This window comes from Chrysochloris asiatica, unplaced genomic scaffold (genome assembly GCF_000296735.1).
Source record: "Chrysochloris asiatica unplaced genomic scaffold, ChrAsi1.0 scaffold00164, whole genome shotgun sequence".
Classification (NCBI taxonomy): domain Eukaryota; kingdom Metazoa; phylum Chordata; class Mammalia; order Afrosoricida; family Chrysochloridae; genus Chrysochloris; species Chrysochloris asiatica.
In genome coordinates, this window is record NW_006408682.1 from 2,434,525 (window position 1) to 2,442,613 (window position 8,089).

General features: G+C 38.8%; 1 pseudogene; it reads right to left on the reverse strand.

Moving 5' to 3' along the window:
- Window positions 1-6,903: 6,903 nt before the first annotated feature.
- On the reverse strand, window positions 6,904-7,274 carry LOC102830647 (annotated as a pseudogene).
- Window positions 7,275-8,089: the final 815 nt, after the last annotated feature.

Here is an 8,089-nt window from a genome sequence, read left to right on the forward strand (position 1 = left end):
CATTGAAAACACTGTGGAGCACACGAGGTCCCCATGAGTTGGAATCAATTGGACAGAGACTGGTTTTCTGATCATTACTATTAATGGGAGAAGTATATGTGTGCGGTTGATACCTTTGACAGATAAGATAATGAGTAGCTTGATTTTTTTACTTAATTCTTTTGTGTATTTTCAAATGTCTGCAATAATTCAGAGAAAAATAAATAACACTTGCTGTCAAGGTTTTATTTTATTACCAACAAACCTGCTTCAAAGAAAGGTCATTAATCTATGGTAAATGCAGTTAAAATGAATGTGAACATGATGCTTGCCCTGGAATGTACTAACACGAAGATTTCAGCACTCACGTCGTGTAGAAGGTAGCACACTCCTCTAACAGCCTGTAGAAGCCAGCCCAGCTCTACTTAGACAGTTAAAATCCTGAATTGTTTCTAAAATGAGAGAGATTTCTCAGAAACCAGCAATACTCTGGGCCCACCAGTCAAGGCTGATTTCTGAGTCGTCTATTGTACTCTTTGCTAATGATATAAGCTGCCCATTTCCTTAACAAGCTGGGTTTGTTCATTGGAAAATGTAACAAATAATTTCAAGGTTATGTCACTCTTGGCAAGCACAGTTGCGCTGGTGGTAAAAGGAAGTTTTTCAGAGCAAGGCAAAGACTGAAATCTTGTTTGGAACTACCAGCCTACAAAGCCTGCAGTAGTACCATATTGTTCAAATTCACAGGGCTGTCTGATGCTCACAGATATGGAAGGCCGTTTGGCTTTTATAAGGATGCAAATCTGAAGAGATGTTTAATTCCAGTCCTTATGAGTAAAGAAATTGTTTTGGAATATCAATTTTATTTAGTATGTATTTCCTTTAAATGTTTGCTTGATAAAGGCTACAATGTTTTTGCTTCTAATCACAGCCAACTTCTGAGTATTCAGGAGGTGGTTATTTGCACTAACTTGAGTTCTGCATTTCCTTCCTCTGATCTACGTTTGTAATTTTACTGTTTATTAGTATTTCCTGCATTGGGTAAGCAAAGAAAGGGAGATTGAGGTGAGCTGAAATAATTTGTTTGTTACAGACCAATTTCATTTTACATGTGCTATTCCTGTCCTGCTTTCAGGTCACATTTTATGATTCAACTTGTTGAAACACTTTTTTTTTTGTTGATAAGAGACAGCAAAAAGGTCATGCACATTGACCTGAGAGATCCAGAGTCTGCTCTCGGTTTTGCAACTGGTTCACTTTGTGACCCTGTATGAGTCATGTACTTCATTACTCCTGTGTATTTTAAGGAATGATGATACTACTGACTTCTTAAAAAATACTTTTAGAGAAGAAATAGGAAGGAGAGTTTAATATGCACAAGAAATACACCAAACTCCCCAAGGGAGGCTTCAATATGACTGTAAAGACATATACAAGCAGATTCATTTCTTTCAAGGAATCCTAAATTTGGTCCTTGTGAACAACCAAAGGCTGATCAGCCATGCATGTAAATCTCCATGTGCTTCATAGGCTAACACATTCCTTTGTCTGAAGACTCTGTTACCAGTGAATTATTCCCACAGGTAAAATCACATTCCAATCAGTTCCAAGTATTCCCAAACTATGATTTTCTGTGCTTTTGTTTACAGCTAGGCTTTGGGAGTTATATTTTTGAAGGATTTTTTTTTTTTTTTTTTGGTCTGTTCATAGAAGATTTTATCATTTGAGCCTTGGTACATAATGACACCTATCAATAATAATTGGTCCACACAGACTTCTGAAATCTTCACTCCCAAATAGATCCATACTTTCCATGATCTCACTGGAGCAACTAACTCCATGCTTTCAACAACAGCAATGTTTATTTTGATTAACAGTTAAGTTTTAGTGAAGGGGAAGAAATATTCATTTTTCATTCAATTTTGACAGATGACAGTAAAGATAAATCAGTATGCAGAAAGAGTAGATATATTACCATATTTGTGTTATGTCCCTGGATGATGAGTTTGTGTTAATGAGTATATATTAACGAGTTTGTCTGCTACCCAAAAGGTTGAAGGTATGACTATACTTAGAAGAGCCTCTAAAGTAAGCGCTGGTGAGCTCCTTGTGAAAAACCATTCATTTCAATGAGTACAATTCTACTCTGACAGTCACGGGTCAACATGAGTAGGAATCAAGTCCATAGCACTTGCTTTTACTTATATGTGATGTGTTGTTGTTTTTAAGTACCGTGAAGTTGGTTCTGACTCATAGTGACTCTGTATAGGGTTTCCAAGCAGCAACTGGTGAGTTTGAACCACCGACCTCGCAGTTCAAAGAGACCTCGCAGTCCAAAGCATTATCCAGCAGTGCCTCACCATTACTTATCATTAGCCTTACTTATCCAATAAAACATCCTAATTCCATCAGGAAGGTTGAGCGGTGGAGGATGGTCAGTGGTCCAGTCCCAGCACTGAGGTCATTCAGCCTTACTTCCTACACCAAGAGGATGACTATTAAAAGCTAAAGAAATTGTGACAATTCTGTCTTGAGTCCTTTTTATTTTGTCTTGTTTTTTTTACACAGAAGGTCTATATGTCTATATACCGATATGAGGTAACTAAATTAAAGAACGTGTCTCACTACGATGTATATGTTTTAAATAATACCATATAGTTCATGGGTGAGCATCTTAATGAATATTGTCTGTGAACATTTAGTTACATTTATTTGGTTAACTTTATTTATAGACTATATAAACTAAGAATGTATTTGAAAAATTAATTGGGTTGTTAACTGAATAGTGGCATGCTTTGGCAATTATACATTTGTAGAACTGTTTTGTATCTTTTGGGGGAGAAGTTTGGAGGTTAAAGGCAATCATTTGTTGGGATAAAAATAAAGATTTCATCTAGAACACTGTATAATCTTATTTTGAGGGAAAGTACTAAGTTTTGAAATGATGAAAATTCTCGGAAAAATCTAAGGTCAATAAGATATAAAGTGGAAAATGAACTTAAGAATTCTACACAAAACCTTCTTTAGCATATACTTCATATTTGACTTATAGTATATTTGTTATATTTCTATTACCACCTTTGATTTTGTGCTAAGAATTCTGATGAAGTGACACATGTATGTCAGAGTAGAACCATGCTCCATAGGGTTCTCAATAGATGGTTTTCCATAAGTAGATTCCTAGGCCTTTCCTCAGATCCTCCTCTGAGTGGCCCATATATTTAAATGACAGTCCTAATAAATTCCCTATGACTTCTCATTTCCCAAGACTATGAAAGGGAGATAATGAAATATACATTGGTTAGAATTAGGAAAATATGTGATATAAAGCAATACCAAAAATATGATTTTACATGTTGATATTCTACTAATTAATTGTAAAGTAATATGAGTCCCTTCAAAGAAAGAATTCACTCTATTTTCTATTTCATTTGTATTTTTCTTTTCTGTGTTATTATAACTTGAGGGTTATACATTTTTACCAAGCAGAGAACATACTTTAACTCGACTAAGAGTTTTTTTTTTTTTTTTTTTTTTTAATTCTCTGCCTTGAATGTAACTGGCCCAGCAGATCCTAACAGAAGCCACAGTTTTGATTGGATTGGGGTTTTTTTTTTGGTTTTGGGGTTTTTTTAAGAAACCCTAACAAGACTAAGATAAGTGTGTTACTGGGAGAACTTTTCTGTAGCCATTCACTGATCACAGAAACATGCTTAAACATGTTTTGTTTAGATAGAATGAATGAATAGAATGAAAACATCATTCATGTATGAACTAGAACCTTAATAGCAATATTTTTTGACATCCTCATGTAGACCCATAAAAACCTTATGAGGTTGGGTAATTTGCCCCGAGTCATGTTGATACTAAGTGGCAGAGCTGAGATTCGAACCCAGGCAGTCTGTCTCCAGAGAATGTGCATAAATACTGGTGAAGGCCAGTGAATGATCTAATGTTTGTTCTAGTCATGGTCTGCAACTTCCACCAATGTTTCTGCTTTGCTGAGTCTGGGTGAGAGAAGGCAGAAGATGCTGGTAGGATGACATTATTCAGCTGTGAATGTTAGCAGAGATCATTGTAATTGTACAATCTTGATGCTCTAGCATGGGTATAAAATGAATCATCTTAGACTCAGGAGGGGGATTCTCACTATCATCAAAGAAAAAGAGCCTGGAGTGGTCTTTTGGACCCTGAGACCCCAGCACATGGAGCCTCCTGGACAGGAAGCTATGATACCAAAGGAGAGGCAGAGGAACAGCAACAGCAGAACCAAGAACCCCAGAATGAGAAAGAGCAATGAGCTTCCCAGTCTATGGAGCACGTAGAGCTGAGTGTTTGTGGAGTGTGGTGCCTCCATGCACTTATGTGGGGAAGTTGGATTTGCTGAACCACAGAGCTAGAGCTGAGTGCCTTCAGACTGTGGCTTATGGTGAAGTGGTATGTCCTATGAGCAGTTATCAGCAGCTGACAGGAACAACTATGCCCTTAGCATTTCTAACCCGAGTTGTAACCTATTAATTTCCTTAATAAACCCCATAACTGTGAATATGATGTTTGAATTCTATGTGGCCACTGCAGCAAAGTTTTGAACGCAGCTGAGGACTAGAAAGGGCTATTGGAGGAATGGTTGGTACCAAATCTTTTTGCAACTGGGTTTTCTTGCCTCTCTCTGTAGCTTTCCTATGCAATTTTATATTTGTTCCAATCTCAATCCAGCCATGATAACTGAGCCATGTTTCTGGTACAGCTATTTCCAGCTCTTCCTTAAAGTATACCCAAATCCTCTTTTCCTAACTCAATGTGTCTGGACTCTAATTACCATTTAACAGCATATCCTGGTTCAACTCCCTTCTCAAATCCTCTCAAAGAAGCCATGAGCATAGTGATTAAACCTGCATCTCTTGTGCCTGTATCTTTAAAATGAAAAGGAAAATAGTATCACTACTAAGGTTATTATTAGGATTTCATGCAAATAAACCTTATAATAGTGTCCCATATGCAAATTTGTTGTTGCTGTTAAGTTTGGACAGTATAGGGTTTCCAAGGAGCAGCTGGTGGGTTTGAACTACTGACCTTGTGGTTTGAAGTTCAGTGCTAATCCTACAGCACCACACTGAGAGTCCAGTATGAAAACTGTTGTTAAGTGTTGTCAAGTATCAAGTACATTCTGACTCATAGCGAGCCTGTATAGGGTTTCCTAGGAGTAGCTGGTGAATTTGAACTGCCAACCTTGCAATTCAAACTGACCTTGTGTTCCGGAGCATTATCCCACAGTGCTACACCAGGACTCCGGTATGCAAACAGTGCCCCAAATAGTTCAACTATCTTATCTGATTTTGCCCATGCAGAAGAAAGTTTTCCATCTTTTTGAGGGGTGCAGAAATTCACCAGTACCCCCCCTAAAGCATGTTCTAGGAAATTTACTTGCAAGTCTTTCTTTCTTTTTTTTTTTCTTTTCATTCAACACACTTTCTTTAGGATCTGAGCTCTGTGAAAAAGGAAAACGTAAGACTTACCCTTGGTGTAGGCTCACAATCTGAATAAGGAGACAGTCATTAAATGTTGATCATAATGTAATGATGTAAGAGATACAAGAACTAATTTATGGATAATAAAGCTCAAAGTGTTTGCTATGGTGGAGGAAACAGCATATTTTGGAGCTAGTAAGACCTGGAGGATCAAACCCTAACCCTTCTTGCTTTTTGATCATGGGCCATCAGTTCAGATTCTTCAGTGAAGGTGTGTTGTATATATTCAAGACAATGACTTTGATTTGACATGTGAATGATAAGCATTAGTGATAGCTTATCATTAGTTGATCATCAACAACTTGATGTCAATTTTACATCTGATGTCAAGCTCCATAGGGCCTACTGCAGTGCTAATAGGAGTTCCTGAATAAATACTATATATACAAAGGAGCTCTGGTAGCGTAGTGGTTACGAATCGGGCTGCGAACCTTAAGGTCAGCGGTTCGAAACTACCAGCTGCTCTGCGGGAGAAAGATGAGGCTTTCTACTCTCATAAAGATTTACACCCTCGGAAACCCTGTACAGGGTCGCTATGGGTCGGAACCGACTCGATGGCACTTAACAACAACAACAACAACATACAAAGGATACAAAGGAGCTCTGGTAGCGTAATGATTACGAATCGAGCTGCGAACCTTAAGATCAGCAGTTCGAAACTATCAGCTGCTCCACGGGAGATAGATGAGGCTTTCTGCTTCCATAAAGATTTACAGCCTCGGAAACCCTGTATAGGGTCGCTATGAATTGGAACCGACTCCATGGCACACAGCCACCACCACCATACAAAGGATACATGCTTGATTGTGTCAATTTACTTGGCCCTTGTCTCTTCCTCTACTTGTACATTCCCATCTATTCTGATGGAGAGGGATTTTTCATTGTAGGTATTGTTGTTGTTGTTGTTAGGTGCCATCAAGTTGGTATCGACTCATAGCAACCCTATACACAGCAGAATGAAACACTGCCCAATCCTGGGCCAGTTGCAATGCTTGAGTCCATCAATGCTGACACTTGGCCAATCCATCTCATAAATATAGCAGTGAGGAAAAGTGGGATTATTAATAGCCTTTAAAAAACGTCTCCTATTGTAAGAAGATAATTAAACACTAATGATTAAATAATTATTACATATTGATAGCCCTCTGTCCCTTAGAAAGTTAACTGTAATTTACATTTTTTTGTTTTGTTTTTTAGTTTTCAAAGGCTTTATTGGTAAATGTGCTTTAGGAAAGGATCCTCAGGATCCCATCACTTCCAGATCTCTGGAATGAAAAGCTGTGTCAAAGGCTGAGGGGTTGCTGTTTTGCCCACTCTTATTCATAGATCCAGTCATGGCCACAATTCCTCCAGCTGAAACTAGAGACTGATTTCTTTCTCAGCACTGTTTACTGAATCACTGCCATGAATGATGTTCCTGCCAACCTGAATACAGAAATCTCCACTTAGAATACAGAAATCCTAGCTTAAACAATCTGGTGGATTAATCTCCTGAAGCATCACTTGACGTGTCTTTACTACATTCAGCCCCTTCCACACCATGGCCACAACTGGTCATGAGTTCATGTACTTTACCAGCCCTGGGAAGAATGTGCAGTCCTTCAGGTCAATGGAATACTGTTTCAGGTGCTCCTCTGAGGCCTTCATGAGCTTCATGGCCACAAGGCAGAATCCCTTCTGCTCAAAGCGCTTGATGATATCGCCCACCAGTCCTTGCTGCATGCCGTCTGGCTTGATGGAGATAAATGTGTGCTTCTTGTTGGCCATGGTCCCGGGAGCTGGCAGGAGAGTGGTGGATGCATGCGGTATGTCACAGCAGAAACGTGCAGCAACCCTGTGCTTTAACTTTTATGTTATTAAGTGCTGTTGAGTTGATTCCCACCCATAGCGACCCTGTATAGGGTTTCCAAGGAGCAAGTGGTGAGCTTGAACCACCGAACTTGCAGTTCAAACAACTTTGCAGTCTGACGCATTAGCCCACAGTACCACACCAGGAGTCTATCTTAATTTTATCTTAACTGTTATAGTTAAGATAAAACCAAATATAAGGATAGTATGCCATGCCAAGGTGACTGTCTTAGACTGGGTTCTGAAGAGGAACAAAGTCAGTGAAGTGTGCTTGTATAGATTTAAAGAGAGAGAGAAATTTATGTCAAGAATATAACTCACACAATTGTGGAGGCTGATAAGTACCAAATCTATCGACCAGGCATCAGGTTGGAAACTTCTCCTGACTCTTGTGGTTGAAAGGTTGACAAACCCAGAATACACAGGTCTGAAGTCAGACTGCAGGCTCAAGGATTTGTAGGAGACAGCAAATACAAAAATCTACACATCATGTGGCAGACTGCTGATTCATGTCTCAAGAACTAGAGGTCAGAATATGGTAAGTCATACTTAGGATCAAGAGAGGTTTAGCTTTGCCAGAACAATCGTATATATTTGATACAGGTCACACCACCAGGGAAACTCCCCTTTCAACTGATTGGCTGCTCACATCAGATTAGAAAATGGAGGATGATTACATAAGATCTGCCAAACCAATGAGAATCTTGAGCTAGCGAAGATTGCATATCACCTTA